This window comes from Scyliorhinus torazame, chromosome 7 (genome assembly GCF_047496885.1).
Source record: "Scyliorhinus torazame isolate Kashiwa2021f chromosome 7, sScyTor2.1, whole genome shotgun sequence".
Lineage (NCBI taxonomy): Eukaryota > Metazoa > Chordata > Chondrichthyes > Carcharhiniformes > Scyliorhinidae > Scyliorhinus > Scyliorhinus torazame.
Window position 1 is genome coordinate 222,047,698 of NC_092713.1, and position 18,560 is coordinate 222,066,257.

Sequence of the window (18,560 nt, forward strand, 5' to 3'; positions counted from 1 at the left end):
TCTGCACCGATCCACTTAAGCCCACACTTCCACCCTATCCCCGTAACCCAATAATCCCTCCTAACCTTTTTGGTCACTAAGGGCAATTTAGCATAGCCAATCCACCTAACCTGCACGTCTTTGGTCTGTGGGAGGAAACCGGAGCATCTGGAGGAAACCCACGCAGACACGGGGAGAACGTGCAGACTCCACACAAACAGTGACCCAGCAGGGAATCGAACCTGGGACCCTGGCGCTGTGAAGCCACAGTGCTATCCACTTGTGCTACAGTGCTGCCCACAATTCTTATATGGGGAGACCAAAATTGCACGTGCGACTAGATACAATCTCACTAAAAGCTTGCACAACTTTAGCAAGACTTCTTTATTCTTGGACTCCAATTCCCTTGCAACAAAGGCGACATGCCCTTGCCTTCCTAATTGCTTACGTAACTTCATGTTAACTTTCTGCATTCAGCAGTTATCATGGGGGATTTTTAATCTACATGTTGATTGGTTTAACCAGGTCGGTCAAGGCAGCCTTGAGGAGGAGTTTATAGAACGTATCTGCGAGTTTCCTAGAACAGTATGTAATGGAACCTACGAGGGAACAAGCGGTCCTAGATCTGGTCCTGTGTAATGAGATAGGATTGATTCATGATCTCATAGTTCGGGATCCTCTCGGAAGGAGCAATCACAATATGGTGGAATTTAAAATACAGATGGAGGGTGAGAAGGTAAAATCAAACACTCGTGTTTTGTGCTTAAACAAAGGAGATTACAATGGGATGAGAGAAGAACTAGCTAAGGTAGACTGGGAGCAAAGACTTTATGGTGAAACAGTTGAGGAACAGTGGAGAACCTTCCAAGCGATTTTTCACAGCGCTCAGCAAAGGTTTATACCAACAAAAAGGAATGACGGTAGAAAGAGGGAAAATCGACCGTTGATATTTAAGGAAATAAGGGAGAGTATCAAATTGAAGGAAAAAGCATACTAAGTGGCAAAGATTAGTGGGAAACTAGAGGACTGGGAAATCTTTAGGGGGCAACAGAAAACTACTAAAAAAGCTATAAAGAAGAGTAAGATAGATTATGAGAGTAAACTTGCTCAGAATATAAAAACAGATAGTAAAAGTTTCTACAAATATATAAAACAAAAAAGAGTGGCTAAGGTAAATATTGGTCCTTTAGAGGTTGAGAAGGGAGATTTAATAATGGGAGATGACGAAGTGGCTGAGGAACTGAACAGGTTTTTTGGGTTGGTCTTCACAGTGGAAGACACAAAAAACATGCCAGTGACTGATAGAAATTAGGCTATGACAGGTGAGGACCTTGAGAGGATTGTGATCACTAAGGAGGTAGTGATGGGCAACCTAATGGGGCTAAAGGTAGACAAGTCTCCTGGCCCTGATGGAATGCATCCCAGAGTGCTAAAAGAGATGGCGAGGGAAATTGCAAATGCAAGTGATAATTTAGCCAAATTCACTAGACTCTGGGGTGGTCCGGGTGTTAAGTAATGGGTTAAGAGACATTGCAATTAGTTGTCTCATTTATGTTAAGTATCCATTAATTGACACTGATATGTAAAGGGACTTCAGGTGGCCTCTGGGAGGTGGTGTGTTGTTAAGAGTTTTGTGCAGAGGCTGTGTAAGTGAAATAAATGGTGTTTGGTGAAAAGGAACAAGAACTTTAGACTCTTCATTTCACAGCAACTAAAACGTCTAACACGGGTGGATTGGAAATTAGCAAACGTGACACCACTGTTTAAAAAAAGAGGTAGGCAGAAAGCGGGTAATTATAGGCCAGTGAGCTTAACTTCGGTAGAAGGGAAGATGTTGGAATCTATCATCAAGGAAGAAATAGCAAGGCATCTGGATGGAAATTGTCCCATTGGGCAGACACAGCATGGGTTCATAAAGGGAAGGTCGTGCCTAACTAATTTAGTGGAATTTGTTGAGGACATTAACAGTGCGGTAGATAACGGGGAGCCAATGGATGTGGTATATCTGGATTTCCAGAAAGCCTTTGACAAGGTGCCACACAAAAGGTTGCTGCGTAAGATAACGATGCATGGCATTAAGGGTAGCATGGATAGAGGATTGGTTAATTAATAGGAAGCAAAGAGTGGGGATTAATGGGTGTTTCTCTGGTTGGCAATTAGCTAGTGGTGTCCCTCAGGGATCAGTGTTGGGCCCACAATTGTTCACAATTTACATAGATGATTTGGAGTTGGGGACCAAGGGCAATGTGTCCAAGTTTGCAGACGACACTAAGATGAGTGGTAAAGCAAAAAGTGCAGAGGATACTGGAAGTCTGCAGAGGGATTTGGATAGGTTAAGTGAATGGGCTAGGGTCTGGCAGATGGAATACAATGTTGAAAAATGTGAGGTTATCCATTTTGGTAGGAATAACAGCAAAAGGGATTATTATTTAAATGATAAAATATTAAAACATGCTGCTGTGCAGAGAGACCTGGGTGTGCTAATGCATGAGTCGCAAAAAGTTGGTTTACAGGTGCAACAGGTGATTAAGAAGGCAAATGGAATTTTGCCCTTCATTGCTAGAGGGATGGAGTTTAAAACTAGGGAGGTTATGCTGCAATTGTATAAGGTGTTAGTGAGGCCACACCTGGAGTATTGTATTCAGGTTTGGTCTCCTTACGTGAGAAAGGACGTACTGGCACTGGAGGGTGTGCAGAGGAGATTCACTAGGTTAATCCCAGAGCTGAAGGGGTTGGATTACGAGGAGTGGTTGAGTAGACTGGGACTGTACTCGTTGGAATTTAGAAGGACGAGGGGGGATCTGATAGAAACATATAAAATTATGAAGGGAATAGATTATGATAGATGCGGGCAGGTTGTTTCCACTGGCGGGTGAAAGCAGAACTAGGGGGCATAGCCTCAAAATAAGGGGAAGTAGATTTAGGACTGAGTTTATGAGGAACTTCTTCACCCAAAGGGTTGTGAATCTATGGAATTCCTTGCCCAGTGAAGGAGTTGAGGCTCCTTCATTAAATGTTTTTAAGATAAAGATAGGTAGTTTTTTGAAGAATAAAGGGATTAAGGGTTATGGTGTTCGGGCCGGAGAATGGAGCTGAGTCCACAAAAGATCAGCCATGATCTCATTGAATGGCGGAGCAGGCTCGAGGGGCCAGATGGCCTACTCCTGCTCCTAGTTCTTATTCCTTGTTTTAGCACGCCCAGTTTCTTTGATTATCAAGTCACAAGTTGCTCAACTGAAAAAAAGATCCTGCTTTTGTATTCACGACCAAAGTGAATAACTTCACATCTCCTTATATTAAACTTCAACTGCCAGCTTGTTGCCCACTCACCTAACCTGTTATATCTTTTTGTGCCTCTCTACATCCTCCCCACAACTTACATCTGCTGGTTTGGTGTCATTAGCAAACTTAGATGCATTACTTTCTGTCTCTTCATCTAAATCATTACTATAGATTGTAAATAGACAAGGCCCCATCTCTGATCCTTGTCGAATTCTACTATACTGCCTGCCAACTTGAAAAAGCCCCATCACTGCCCACTCACTGTTTTCCATCCGTTAACTCATTCTCTATCCATGCTAATATACTATCGCCAACTCCACGAACCCTTATTTTTCCGATTAACCTTTAGTACAATAATCAAAGTTAAACTGACTGACTTGTAGTTAGTTGCTGGGCTTATCTTTACAAACGTTTTGAGCAAGGATGTAACATTTGCAATTCTCCAGTCCTCTCGGGCTACTCTGAGTCGAAGACTGAAAAATCATGGCCAATGCCGTTGCAATTTCTACTCTCACTTCCCTCAGTATTTAAGTTCAAGTATGTTTTCAATTTTAAAACCACCTGGTGTCCAAGTTACCTGTCGTATGAGGAACGGTTGAGGACTCTGGGTCTGTACTCGTTGGAGTTTAGAAGGATGAAGGGGAGATCTTATTGAAACTTACAGGATACTGAGAGGCCTGGATATAGTGGACATAGAGAGGATGTTTCCACTTGCAGGAAAAACTAGAACCAGAGGACGCAATCTCAGACTAAAGGGACGATCCTTTAAAACAGAGATTAGGAGGAATTTCTTCAGCCAGAGGGTGGTGAATCTGTGGAACTTTTTGCCGTAGAAGGCTGTGGAGGCCGAATCACAGTGTCTTTAAGGGGATCAGGGGTTATCGGGAGAAGGCAGGAGAATGGGGATGAGAAAAATATCAGCCATGATTGAATGGCGGAACACACTCTGTGATATGGTACGAATAAAGTAATGGCATGATGGGAAAACTGGTCAATGGGAAGACTGGTCAAAATGTTTGATACAATGTAAGAAAAGCTGACCTACTCATTCCAGTTCACCAGACCCCTGTAAAGAATGCTGACAGTTCACCAGACCCCTGTAAGAAATGCTGCCCTAACCATTCCAGACCCCTGTAAGACTGATAAGGCCGACTCCACATAACTTGAAGTCTGAATAAGATCAGAGAAGGTCAAGCCATTCCAAAATGCCTGACCTCGGCAACTCCTGATAAGACTAACTCGTCATAACCCAGGGCCGTATAAGTCTCCTCCGACAGTTTAATGTTCCCTCCAAGGACAAGATAATAGTATGAGTGATGCGACAAATATCCCGAGAAGGTCAGCAAGGTTAGGTCTGTTTTATGATATTGCTTATGTTTGTACTTCTGATCGAATTCCTGACTAAGCTGTAGTCACGCAATCCTGATAATGTATAAATACTGAGCTGATTCTCTGTGAAAGCGTGGACTTGGGAAGGAATCAGCAGTTGTACTAACTGCTCTCAGACCTCAAGTTTCAGCCATTACTGCATGCAGTCTCTTTGTAAATAAAGTCTTGTTATTTTGCCTTAATGAGCGTTGTTGAATCTTTCTACTGCAGTCCAGAAGCAGGAAAATATTGACTTCAACAACTCGATGGGCCGAGTGACCTAATTCTGCCCATATTTCTTATGGTCTTATCATGTACTGTGACCCAAGTAGCACATTCTTTCTTCGTAAAGTGTGGTCCCTAATCCTCCTTTTACCACCTTGTTACTCTTTTATTTATACGTTTAGAGGACCTAATCCATTTTTTCCAATTAAGGAGCAAATTAGTGCAGCCAATCCACCTAACCTGCACATCTCTTTGGGTTGTGGGGGCGAAACCTGTCATGATATGCAAACATGCAGCTAATGAACACATAGAATAGGACACGACCAATGAGCAGTCAGGGGTGGTATCTCACTTTAAAAGGGACGAGGCACTCACACCCCGCCTCTTTCCACAGACCAACATCTGCAGAGTGAGACAGGGTGTATCCTCAGCATCACACCCCAGCATGTGGCTTAGAGCAAGGCTGGTTCAGTTAGACTGAGTTACTACATTTAGATTAGTAGAGAGTCGAACTCATTGAGAACTGTGCTAATAGTTCAATAAAACACATTGAACTCACTTCAAAGTCTGGAACATCTTTTACTCAAAACTGCATCAAGTGGCAGCTTGTGTTATTCCAATTTACATAACACAACATGATACCAGGAGTCTGTTCAATCTAGTTAGTTCAACTCAGCAAGGTCCGTGACGACCAGCGAACATATACCAGCACAATGGAAAAGATTCCGGCTCCTCAGCAGCTCAGGATCTCCGACAATCACAGTGCCAACTGGCAGACATTCAGGCAGAGATTTCAGCTTTACGTCAAAGCATCAGACCCCAATGGTGCATCTGATGCACGGAAGATAGCTCTTTTCCTCACCACAGCGGGTGATCACGCCTTGGAAATATTCAACTCCTTTTACTTCGCCGAAGACCAGGACAAGACAAAGTTTCAGACCATCCTGGACAAGTGTGACAGCCACTGCGAGGTGGACACCAATGAAATCTTCGAGCGCTACAGATTCAAGCAGCGATTGCAAGGTAAAGACGAATCCTTCAACTCATATTTAACTAACCTGATGCACGATCAATAACTCCAGAAGCAAGGTTGGAGACAATTGAAGGCTTAATACGCTAGATGTTTCCCCCAGCAGCGCAGGTACAGAAGAAAGCTGCTGAGGCGGCACGGGCTCTTATACCGCTGCTGGTCGTGGTGCAGATGGTGACATTATCGAGATACGGGAATGTGGCCCGTAAACCGTACCGGTCAACCATTCGGTCCATCTCTCATTGGAAGACCGAGACCCCATTAGTGACACCGAAGGGAACCCTTAAGAAATGGGAGAGCTGCCCATCTAGTGCGGATGGGGAGCTGGTGGTAGGCGGACTTAAGATCCACTGTGGAAAAGACCTTGTATTGCGCGATCCTGTTGAGCAGGTCGGATATGCGGGGGAGAGGGTACGCGTCAAGCTGCGTAAACCTGTTGATGGTCTGACTGTAGTCGATGACCATCCTATGCTTCTCCCCGGTCTTTACAACCACTACTTGAGCTCTCCAGGGGCTGTTGCTAGCCTCAATGACACCTTCCCTCAGTAACCGTTGGGACCTCTGACCTAATAAAAATCCGGTCCTGGGCACTGTACCGTCTGCTCCTGGTGGCGACTGGTTTGCAATCCGGGGTGAGGTTCGCAAACAGGGAAGGCGGATCGACCTTGAGGGTCGCGAGGCTGCAGACAGTGAGGAGGAGGGGGGGTGTATAGGGCCGCTGAATTTGAAAGTTAGACTTTGGAGGTGGCACTTAAAGTCCAACCCTAGGAGTGTGGCCGCGCAGAGCTGGGGAAGGACGTAGAGTCGATAGTTTTTGAACTCCCTTCCCTAGACCGTGAGGTTAGCTATACAAAACCCCTTGATCTCTACTGAGTGAGATCCGGAGGCCAGGGAGATTTTTTGATTAACGGGGTGGACGGGGAGAGAACAGCGCCTTACCGTGTCAGGGTGTATGAAGCTCTCCGTGCTCCCAGAGTCGATTAGGCAGGACGTTTCATTCCCATTGATAAGCACCGTCGTCGTAGCAGTTGAGAGTGTTCGGGGCCGTGACTGGTCCAGGGTCACCGAGGCTAATTGTGGCAGCAGTTGGATGTTCTCTTCGGGCGGTGTGTGGTCAGCCGAACTGGGGTCCTGGGAGTCCATCCAAGATGGCGGTGCCCACTGGTCGCACATGGCTGGGGGTGCACAAAATGGCGGCGCCCATCCATCGCACGTGGCGTCCGCGGGACAAGATGGCGGTGCCCGGAGCCCACACGTGGCCCTGGAGGAGGAAGATGGCGGCGCCCGCTGGCCGCACGGGGTCCATGGAGAGGGTTGTGGTGGCGGTCCCTATTCGCGTCTGGAGACCGCAGCGACCGCCCGGGCCTGGCATACCGCCACAAAGTGGTCTTTTTTGCCGCATCCCTTGCAGATGGATGAACAGGCCGGACAGCACTGTCGGGGGTGCTTGGCTTGCCCGCAAAAATAGCAGCGGGGCCCCCCAGGGCTGCCAGGTCGTCTCGCAGCACAAGCTTGTTGGGGGGGGGGGGGGGGGGGGAGATGCCTCGGGGTCGACCGCGGGGGGGGTTCCACACTGCCCAGGGGGCTGCCACCGTCTGGGACGTAAGCGCGGGCGTTTCGGGAGGCCACATCCAGGGAGCCGGCAAGGGCCCGTGCCTCCTTGAGGCCTAGTTTCTCTGTCTTCTCCAGCAATCGCTGGCGGATTTGGGAGGACAGCATACGTGCAACGAAAGCATCCTGAATCAAAAGTTCTCTGTGGTCGTTTGCTGAAACATGCGGGCAGCTGCAGTTTCTCCCCAACATCAGGAGCGCACGGTAGAATTCTTCCAGTGATTCCCCAGGGATTTGTCGCCTCGTCGCTAGTAGATGTCGGGTGCAGACCTGGTTTACAGGGCGAATATAATGTCCTTTCAGCAGCTCCATTGCGGCATCAAAATCGTCCGTGTCCACGATGAGGGTGTAGATTTCTGGGCTCACGCTCAAGTGCAGAATTTGTAGTTTCTGTTCTCCCGTGGGTGTGTTTTCGGCCGTCCCGAGATATCCGTTGATGCACGCCAGCCAATGCTTGAATGTTGCCGCTGAGTTTGCCGTGTGGGGGCTGAGTTGCAGACTCTCCGGCTTGATTCGGAGCTCCATTCTTTAAAAACTAGCGTAATAAATTGATGTACGATCAATAACTCCAGAAGCGAGGTTGGAGACAACTGAAGGCTTTAATGCGCTAGATGTTTCCCCCAGCAGCACAGGTACCGAAGAAAGATGCTGGGGCGGCACGGGCTCTTATACACTGCCTTGCAGGGCGGAGCTAACATACAGGCTTAACCAATGGGAACAAGTACATTCTCCACCAATGGTATTCCGGCATTACCAGGTACCGTAATCCTTCTAACACAGACTACCACATAACCTTAGACTGCTAGCGCAATCCTGTAACTTTGGTGATATCACTGAATCCATGATTAGAGACCAAATCGTTTTGGAGTTCACTCTGATCCTCAGGGAGCAGTTATTGAAGATCAAGCATATGACCCTGCCAGTCGCGATTGAAACATGAACAGTGCATGAACACGCTGAAAATCGCTATTCCCAGTACAAAACGGCAGAAAATGATAAACTAGCCTCCCACGAGGCGGAGAGTGTGCAGGCCATCTCCCGGATGCAGCGCCTCAACATTGACAAAAGCGGCCATTTTGCGCGCTCTTCCCGGGGCCTGACGCATGCGCGATGCGAACGTGATAACTAAGCGGCCGAAACCTGCACTGCACAGGTGCAGACATCTGAGAACCGCACTGTGCATGTGCGACGACGCACGAAGCGTTATGACGCCGACGTCATGACGTGTTTGAACTGTGGCACCGCCCATTTAAAGAAACACTGCCCTGCAAGAGGCAGATGCTGTTTAAACTGCGGGAAGCCAGGCCACTATGCAGCCCTGTGCAGATCTGCACCACCAGTCAGGAGGCAGCGCTCCCGACGACGGCTCATCCGGAGTGTGCAACAACACCTACAGGATTCTGATCCCGGCAGTGCAACGGATCCAGATGTTGAATGCCTGGACAACGCCTACCGTGTGGGCATTATTACAACGTGTGAATATGCCACACCAGACTCATCGCAAGTGCAGTCAATCCTAGCTGTGGATTCAGAGGACGAATGGCGAGCAGTGATGAAGGTCAACGACTGCCCCATCCAGTTCAAGCTAAACACAGGTACCTCTGCCAACCTCCTCTCACAGGCAGACTTCTGACGCGTTAAGAAGCCCCCCACGGTCCTTTCAGCTGCCTGCAAGCTCCTGGGTTACAATGGGAATGCCATAACGGCACTGGGATCCTGCCACCTGCACATATCGAACCGACACACACAAGCACGGTTACGCTTTGAAATTGTTAAGCCAGACAGGGCATCCCTACTAGGTTCGCACGCCTGCAAGCAGCTGAACCTTATTCAAAGGGTTTACACCACGACATCCTCCCATGTGGATGTTCAGGCCGGCATCGACGACATCCTCGCCCAGTATCCAGATGTGTTCAACGGGATGGGCACGCTGCTGTATCATAGAATTATCATAGAATTTACAGTGCAGAAGGAGGCCATTTGGCCCATCGAGTCTGCACCGGCTCTTGGAAAGAGCACCCTACCCAAGGTCAACACCTACACCCGATCCCCATAACCCAGTAGCTCCACCCAACACTGAGGGCAATTTTGGACACTAAGGGCAATTTATCATGGCCAATCCACCTAACCTGCACATCTTTGGACTGTGGGAGGAAACCGGAGCACCCGGAGGAAACCCACGCACACACGGGGAGGATGTGCAGACTCCGCACAGACAGTGACCCAAGCCGGGAATCGAACCTGGGACCCTGGAGCTGTGAAGCAATTGTGCTATCCACAAGGCTACCGTGCTGCCCTATCGATACAAGATTCTGCTACGACCTGATGCCAGGCCAGTGGTCCTCGCACCTCAACGTGTCCCTGCTACACTGAGAGAGCGCCTGAAGGCACAACTCAAGGATCTTCAGCAAAAAGGCATCATATCCAAGGTCACCGAACCGACTGACTAGGTCAGCTCGATGGTGTGCGTAAAGAAGCCTTCGGGGGACCTGCGCATCTGCATTGATCCCAAAGATCTCAATAAGAACATCAGGCGGGAACACTACCCCATCCCGAAGCGGGAGGAACTCACAAGGGAGATGGCACACGTGCGCTTCTTCACAAAATTGGATGCATCACAGGGATTTTGGCAAATCCAGCTGGAAGAGTCCAGCAGAAGGCTCTGCATCTTCAACACGCCTTTCGGCAGATACTGCTACAATCGCATGCCATTTGGCATCATCTCGGCATCAGAGATATTCCATTGCATCATGGAGCAAATGATGGAAAGCATTGAAGGGGTTCGTGTGTACGTGGATGACATCATCATATGGTGCACGACCCCTGAAGAACATGTGTCCCGTCTCCAGGAGGTGTTCCTCCTTGTACATGCCAACGGCCTGAAGTTAAACAGATTCAAATGTTGTTTTGGCACATTTACGCTCAAGTTCCTAGGCGAGCAGATCTCACAGCATGGTGTGCGCTCGGACACAAAACAAAATCAAAGCCGAGGCGATGAAGGTCCCTGAGAACAAAAAGGCAGTGCTGCGCTTCTTGGGTAGGGTCAATTCTCTGGGCGAGTTCATTCCGAATATGGCCACACACAACCTGGTGAAAAAGTCAACTGCCTTTGAGTGGAAGGCGGCACACCAGACGGAGTGGCTGGAGTTGAAAGCCAAGCTCACCACTGCACCAGTCATGGCATTCTTCGACCCGGACCGTGAGACAAAGATATCCACAGATGCGAGTCAGGATGGCATCAGAGCGGTGTTGCTTCAACGAGATGACACATCATCCTGGGCACCAGTAGCCTACACATTAAGGGCAATGACACCCACTGAAACTAGATATGCTCAGATTGAGGAGTGCTTGGGTCTTCTCACTGGCATCCTCATATTTCATGATTATGTCTACGGCCTGCTGACATTCGCTGTCGAGACGGATCATAGGCCTCTGGTCCACATCATCCAAAAGGACCTGAATGACATGACGCCTCGGTTGCAGAGAATCCTGCTTAAACTTAGGAGGTATGACTTCAAATTGGTGTACACACCTGGCAAGGAGCTCATCATTGCTGATGCATTGTCCCGCTCCGTCACCTCGCCCAGTGAGCTGCTGGAGATCATCCAGCACATCGAATCGCAGGTGCAGCTGTGTGGTAACACTCTCCCGGCGACAGATGAGAAGGTTGTTCTCATCCGTGATGAGACAGCCAAAGACCCCCTCTTGCAGCACGTCACCCACAACCTCGCCAATGGCTGGCAGAAATGGCAGTGACCACAATTTTACAATGGGAAGGATGACCTGACGGTGATTGATGGTATCCTCCTCAAGCTGGACAGGATCGTCATTCCGCTCAGTCTCCAGAGCATCAACCAGGACATCACGAACATGGTCCTGAACTGTACTACCTGTCAGCGGTTCCAGCCAGCGCAGAGCAAGGAGACGCTCCAACAGCACAACATAGTGACCTCTCTGTGGTCCAAGGTTGGCATCGACCACTTTCATGCGAATGGTCGCGACTACGTATTGATCATCGACTATTTCTCGAATTACCCCGAGGTGCTGAAGCTCCCGGACCTCACCTCTCGGATCGTCATCAAAGCCTGATCGACTATTTCTCGAATTACCCTGAGGTGCTGAAGCTCCCGGACCTCACCTCTCGGACCGTCATCAAAGCCTGTAAGGAGACGTTCTCAAGGCACGGCATCCCAATCACCGTCATGAGTGACAATGGCCCGTGCTTTACCAGTCGAGAATGGTCCACGTTTGCCAGGTCATACAATTTCCAGCATGTCTCGTCCAGTCCGCACTATCCGCACTCCAATGGAAAAGTCGAGAAAGGGGTGCACATTGTGAAACAGCTCATCTGCAAAGCCGCGGACTCTGCTTCTGACATACACCTTGCACTGCTTGCATACAGGGGACTCCATTGTCCACTGGAAAGTGATTTCTGGGAGGTAAGTTTCTCCTTTAAAAACACTTACCTTCACAGGAGCCGGCCAGTCGATTTCAGCGGGAGCGGTGCACAAGTGATTTCTGGGAGGTAAGTTTCTCCTTTAAAAACACTTACCTTCACAGGAGCAGGCCAGTCGATTTCAGCGGGAGCGGTGCGCAAGTGATTTCTGGGAGGTAAGTTTCTCCTTTAAAAACACTTACCTTCACAGGAGCAGGCCAGTCGATTTCAGCGGGAGCGGTGCGCAAGTGATTTCTGGGAGGTAAGTTTCTCCTTTAAAAACACTTACCTTCACAGGAGCAGGCCAGTCGATTTCAGCGGGAGCGGTGCGCAAGTGATTTCTGGGAGGTAAGTTTCTCCTTTAAAAAAAAAACACTTCTTTTCTGTTTTATTTTTTTCGACCTGCGGACTTCTGGGAAGGCGCCCTCCCCCAAACCAATAAATTCTGGTGGAGAGGAAACCCGAGACACTACACGTGTAGTGTCTCCCACCCACCCTCCTCCTCTAACCTAATAATAAGACCCATTGGTGTGAGGTAAGTGCCATATTATATTATTATGTTAGCATTATTATATTATATTATTAGCATTGCGCAGGTCAAGGAGACATAGCCGGAGTGAGAGAGATACAGACAGTGAGAATTTGCTAGTTTGGTGCAGTGAGGTAACCAGGTAAGGTCAGTTTCAGCGGGAGCATTGCGGAAGGAGGTTGCTGGGAGGTAAGTCAACCTTTAAAAGCACTTGTCTTTGCAGCGGCAGGCCAGTCGATTTCGGCGTGAGAACAGCTGGTGAGTCAGTTTCAGCGGGAGCATTGCGGAAGGAGGTTGCTGGGAGGTAAGTCAACCTTTAAAAGCACTTGTCTTTGCAGGGGCAGGCCAGTCGATTTCGGCGTGAGAACAGCTGGTGAGTCAGTTTCAGCGGGAGCATTGCGGAAGGAGGTTGCTGGGAGGTAAGTCAACCTTTAAAAGCACTTGTCTTTGCAGGGGCAGGCCAGTCGATTTCGGCGTGAGAACAGCTGGTGAGTCAGTTTCAGCGGGAGCATTGCGGAAGGAGGTTGCTGGGAGGTAAGTCAACCTTTAAAAGCACTTGTCTTTGCAGGGGCAGGCCAGTCGATTTCGGCGGGAGTGGAGCTGGCTGGTTAGTCAATTTCAGCAGGAGCTGAGAATTTTTCTTTTTTTTTAAATTAGCTTTTTAGGCGGGAACAGGAAGTCGACCCGCGGACGTCTGGGAAGACCCTCACCAATAAATTCTGGTGGAGAGGAAACCCGAGACACTACACGTGTAGTGTCTCCCACCTGCCCTCCTCCTCTAACCTAATAATAAAACCCATTGGTCTGAGGTAAGTACCATATTTTATTATATTATTATTATTTTTAATAAAAATTTAATTTAGTTGTTAGCCAGATCTTGGTAGAAAGTTAGAGGAATGGCAGGGAAGGGAGTGCAATGTTCCTCCTGCAGGATGTTTGAGGTGAGGGATGCAGTTAGTGTCCCTGCTGATTTTACCTGCAGGAAGTGCTGCCATCTCCAGCTCCTCCAAGACCGAGTTAGGGAACTGGAGCTGGAGTTGGAAGAACTTCGGATCATTCGGGAGGCAGAAGGGGTCATAGATAGCAGCTTCAGGGAATTAGTTACACCAAAGATTGGAGATAGGTGGGTAACTGTAAGAGGGACTGGGAAAAAGCAGTCAGTGCAGGGATCCCCTGCGGTCGTTCCCCTGAGAAACAAGTATACCGCTTTGGATACTTGTGGGGGGGGGGACTTACCAGGGGTAAGCCATGGGGTACGGGCCTCTGGCACGGAGTCTGTCCCTGTTGCTCAGAAGGGAAGGGGGGAGAGGAGCAGAGCATTAGTAATTGGGGACTCTATAGTCAGGGGCACAGATAGGGGATTTTGTGGGAGCGTGAGAGACTCGCGTTTGGTATGTTGCCTCCCGGGTCCATTGTGTCCATTGTGCCCATTGTGTTTTCCGGGTCCTTAGGGGGAGGGGGAGCAGCCCCAAGTCGTGGTCCACATTGGCACTAACAACATAGGTAGGAAAGGGGACAAGGATGTCAGGCAGGCTTTCAGGGAGCTAGGATGGAAGCTCAGAACTAGAACAAACAGAGTTGTTATCTCTGGGTTGTTGCCCGTGCCACGTGATAGTGAGATGAGGAATAGGGAGAGAGAGCATTTAAACACGTGGCTACAGGGATGGTGCAGGCGGGAGGGATTCAGATTTTTGGATAACTGGGGCTCTTTCTGGGGAAGGTGGGACCTCTACAGACAGGATGGTCTACATCTGAACCTGAGGGGCACAAATATCCTGGGGGGGAGATTTGTTAGTGCTCTTTGGGGGGGTTGAAACTAATGCAGCAGGGGCATGGGAACCTGAATTGTAGTTTTAGGGTAAGGGAGAATGAGAGTATAGAGGTCAGGAGCACAGATTTGACGTCGCAGGAGGGGGCCAGTGTTCAGGTAGGTGGTTTGAAGTGTGTCTACTTCAATGCCAGGAGTATACGAAACAAGGTAGGGGAACTGGCAGCATGGGTTGGTACCTGGGACTTCGATGTTGTGGCCATTTCGGAGACATGGATAGAGCAGGGACAGGAATGGATGTTGCAGGTTCCGGGGTTTAGGTGTTTTAGTAAGCTCAGAGAAGGAGGCAAAAGAGGGGGAGGTGTGGCGCTGCTAGTCAAGAGCAGTATTACGGTGGCGGAGAGGATGCTAGATGGGGACTCTTCTTCCGAGGTAGTATGGGCTGAAGTTATAAACAGGAAAGGAGAGGTCACCCTGTTGGGAGTTTTTTATAGGCCTCCTAATAGTTCTAGGGATTTAGAGGAAAGGATGGCGAAGATGATTCTGGATATGAGTGAAAGTAACAGGGTAGTTATTATGGGAGACTTTAACTTTCCAAATATTGACTGGAAAAGATATAGTTCGAGTACAATAGATGGGTCGTTTTTTGTACAGTGTGTGCAGGAGGGTTTCCTGAAACAATATGTTGACAGGCCAACAAGAGGCGAGGCCACGTTGGATTTGGTTTTGGGTAATGAACCAGGCCAGGTGTTGGATTTGGAGGTAGGAGAGCACTTTGGGGACAGTGACCACAATTCGGTGACGTTTACGTTAATGATGGAAAGGGATAAGTATACACCGCAGGGCAAGAGTTATAGCTGGGGGAAGGGCAATTATGATGCCATTAGACGTGACTTGGGGGGGATAAGGTGGAGAAGTAGGCTGCAAGTGTTGGGCACACTGGATAAGTGGGGCTTGTTCAAGGATCAGCTACTGCGTGTTCTTGATAAGTATGTACCGGTCAGACAGGGAGGAAGGCGTCGAGCGAGGGAACCGTGGTTTACCAAGGAAGTGGAATCTCTTGTTAAGAGGAAGAAGGAGGCCTATGTGAAGATGAAGTGTGAAGTTTCGGTTGGGGCGATGGATAGTTACAAGGTAGCGAGGAAGGATCTAAAGAGAGAGCTAAGACGAGCAAGGAGGGGACATGAGAAGTATTTGGCAGGAAGGATCAAGGAAAACCCAAAAGCTTTCTATAGGTATGTCAGGAATAAGCGAATGACTAGGGAAAGAGTAGGACCAGTCAAGGACAGGGATGGGAAATTGTGTGTGGAGTCTGAAGAGATAGGCGAGATACTAAATGAATATTTTTCGTCAGTATTCACTCAGGAAAAAGATAATGTTGTGGAGGAGAATGCTGAGCCCCAGGCTAATAGAATAGATGGCATTGAGGTACGTAGGGAAGAGGTGTTGGCAATTCTGGACAGGCTGAAAATAGATAAGTCCCCGGGACCTGATGGGATTTATCCTAGGATTTTCTGGGAGGCCAGGGAAGAGATTGCTGGACCTTTGGCTTTGATTTTTATGTCGTCATTGGCTACAGGAATAGTGCCAGAGGACTGGAGGACAGCAAATGTGGTCCCTTTGTTCAAAAAGGGGAGCAGAGACAACCCCGGCAACAATAGACCGGTGAGCCTCACGTCTGTAGTGGGTAAAGTCTTGGAGGGGATTATAAGAGACAAGATTTATAATCATCTAGATAGGAATAACATGATCAGGGATAGTCAGCATGGCTTTGTGAAGGGTAGGTCATGCCTCACAAACCTTATTGAGTTCCTTGAGAAGGTGACTGAACAGGTAGACGAGGGTAGAGCAGTTGATGTGGTGTATATGGATTTCAGCAAAGCGTTTGATAAGGTTCCCCACGGTAGGCTATTGCAAAAAATACGGAGGCTGGGGATTGAGGGTGATTTAGAGATGTGGATCAGAAATTGGCTAGCTGAAAGAAGACAGAGGGTGGTGGTTGATGGGATATGTTCAGAATGGAGTACAGTCACAAGTGGAGTACCACAAGGATCTGTTCTGGGGCCGTTGCTGTTTGTCATTTTTATCAATGACCTAGAGGAAGGCGCAGAAGGGTGGGTGAGTAAATTTGCAGACGATACTAAAGTCGGTGGTGTTGTCGATAGTTGTCGATAGTGTGGAAGGACGTAGCAGGTTACAGAGGGATATAGATAAGCTGCAGAGCTGGGCTGAGAGGTGGCAAATGGAGTTTAATGTAGAGAAGTGTGAGGTGATTCACTTTGGAAGGAATAACAGGAATGCGGAATATTTGGCTAATGGTAAAGTTCTTGAAAGTGTGGATGAGCAGAGGGATCTAGGTGTCCATGTACATAGATCCCTGAAAGTTGCCACCCAGGTTGATAGGGTTGTGAAGAAGGCCTATGGAGTGTTGGCCTTTATTGGTAGAGGGATTGTGTTCCGGAGTCGGGAGGTCATGTTGCAGCTGTACAGAACTCTGGTACGGCCGCATTTGGAGTATTGCGTACAGTTCTGGTCACCGCATTATAGGAAGGACGTGGAGGCTTTGGAGCGGGTGCAGAGGAGATTTACCAGGATGTTGCCTGGTATGGAGGGAAAATCTTATGAGGAAAGGCTGATGGACTTGAGGTTGTTTTCGTTGGAGAGAAGAAGGTTAAGAGGAGACTTAATAGAGGCATACAAAATGATCAGGGGGTTGGATAGGGTGGACAGTGAGAGCCTTCTCCCGCGGATGGATATGGCTGGCACGAGGGGACATAACTTTAAACTGAGGGGTAATAGATATAGGACAGAGGTCAGAGGTAGGTTCTTTACGCAAAGAGTAGTGAGGCCGTGGAATGCCCTACCTGCTACAGTAGTGAACTCGCCAACATTGAGGGTATTTAAAAGTTTATTGGATAAACATATGGATGATAATGGCATAGTGTAGGTTAGATGGTTTTTGTTTCGGTGCAACATCGTGGGCCGAAGGGCCTGTACTGCGCTGTATTGTTCTATGTTCTATGTTAATCTAATTGTGCTGTTTTTCAGTTAAAAGTGCAGGGTAGTGTCTGATTGGCTGAAGCTGCCCCCACCATAAACTTAAATTAAATTAATTAATTAGTGATGGCTGGTCAGGTGATGTGCTTGAGCTGCTTGATGTGGGAGCTGGCAGATCCCATTGCGAGCTGCAGCGACCACATCTGCAGTAAGTGGTGGCTGCTCGAAGAGCTCCGGCTCAGAGTTGATGAGCTGGAGTCTGAGCTTCAAACACTGAGGCACATCCGGGAGGGGGAGACTTACCTGGACACTGTGTTTCAGGAGGCAGTCACACCTGTCAGAGTAAGTAGTTTAAATCCTGCTAGTGGCCAGGGACAGCAGGGTGTGACTGCAAGTCAGGCAGGTAAAGGGAACCAGCAGTCAGGAACTCAGGAGCCTCAGCCCTTGATTCTGTCCAACAGGTATGAGGCACTTGCTCCCTGTGTGGATGGCGAACAGGGTTGCAGGAAGGATGAGTCAGCTGACCAAGGCACCATGGAGCAGGAACAGGCCAGTCGATTTCAGCGGGAGCGGTGCGCAAGTGATTGCTGGGAGGATTGTGCAGGTCAAGGTTCGGAGGTGGAGGAGCAGTCTCTGTCAGGGAGAGAACCTGAGAACATCTAAGACACTCAGAAGGTAAGAAGGTAAGTTTTGTAAGGGCCACGAAGAATCCAACACGAGTTTTAAGGATACAAAGTAATAACATTTATTTACTATAACATATATACATAATAGTAGCAGTAACTTCCCTTGCTACATACTCCTTCCTCCTGGTTCCTGAACTGGCCAGCTTATTTATACTAGGAGTTTACTAGTGGTTTCTCCGCCCCCCTCATTAGGGAGGCTCATACTCCCACAGGATTGTGGGATAGTCATTAGTCCCCAGCCAATGGTAAGTAGGCAGGTTATAACATCCCTCCCCCCCAAAGTCCAAGGAATCCACCGAAGACCCTGGCGAAGGAGGGCGTCGGACTCGTTTGGCCGCAGGCCGGACGCCATTTGCACGCGGCGCTGGATCAGGCAGCGTGTAACGAGACGGAGACCAGCGCTTCCGTGATGAACGGCACGGTTGTACATCCACGGCCCGTGGACCAGAGGATTCCCCCTCTGATGCATCCTGTGTCTCCATCTCGGAGTCAGAGTCTGCTGCCGCCGTCATGTCAGCGTCTCTATCTCCATTCGGTCCCGTAACGACCTGCGCAGGCTATGAGTGAGGCACCAGTGGAAGATTGTGAGGACTACCTTCCCTTGTCTCTGGTCTCTGCGGCTGTTGAAATGAGCTCCGGGGGCGGGGAAT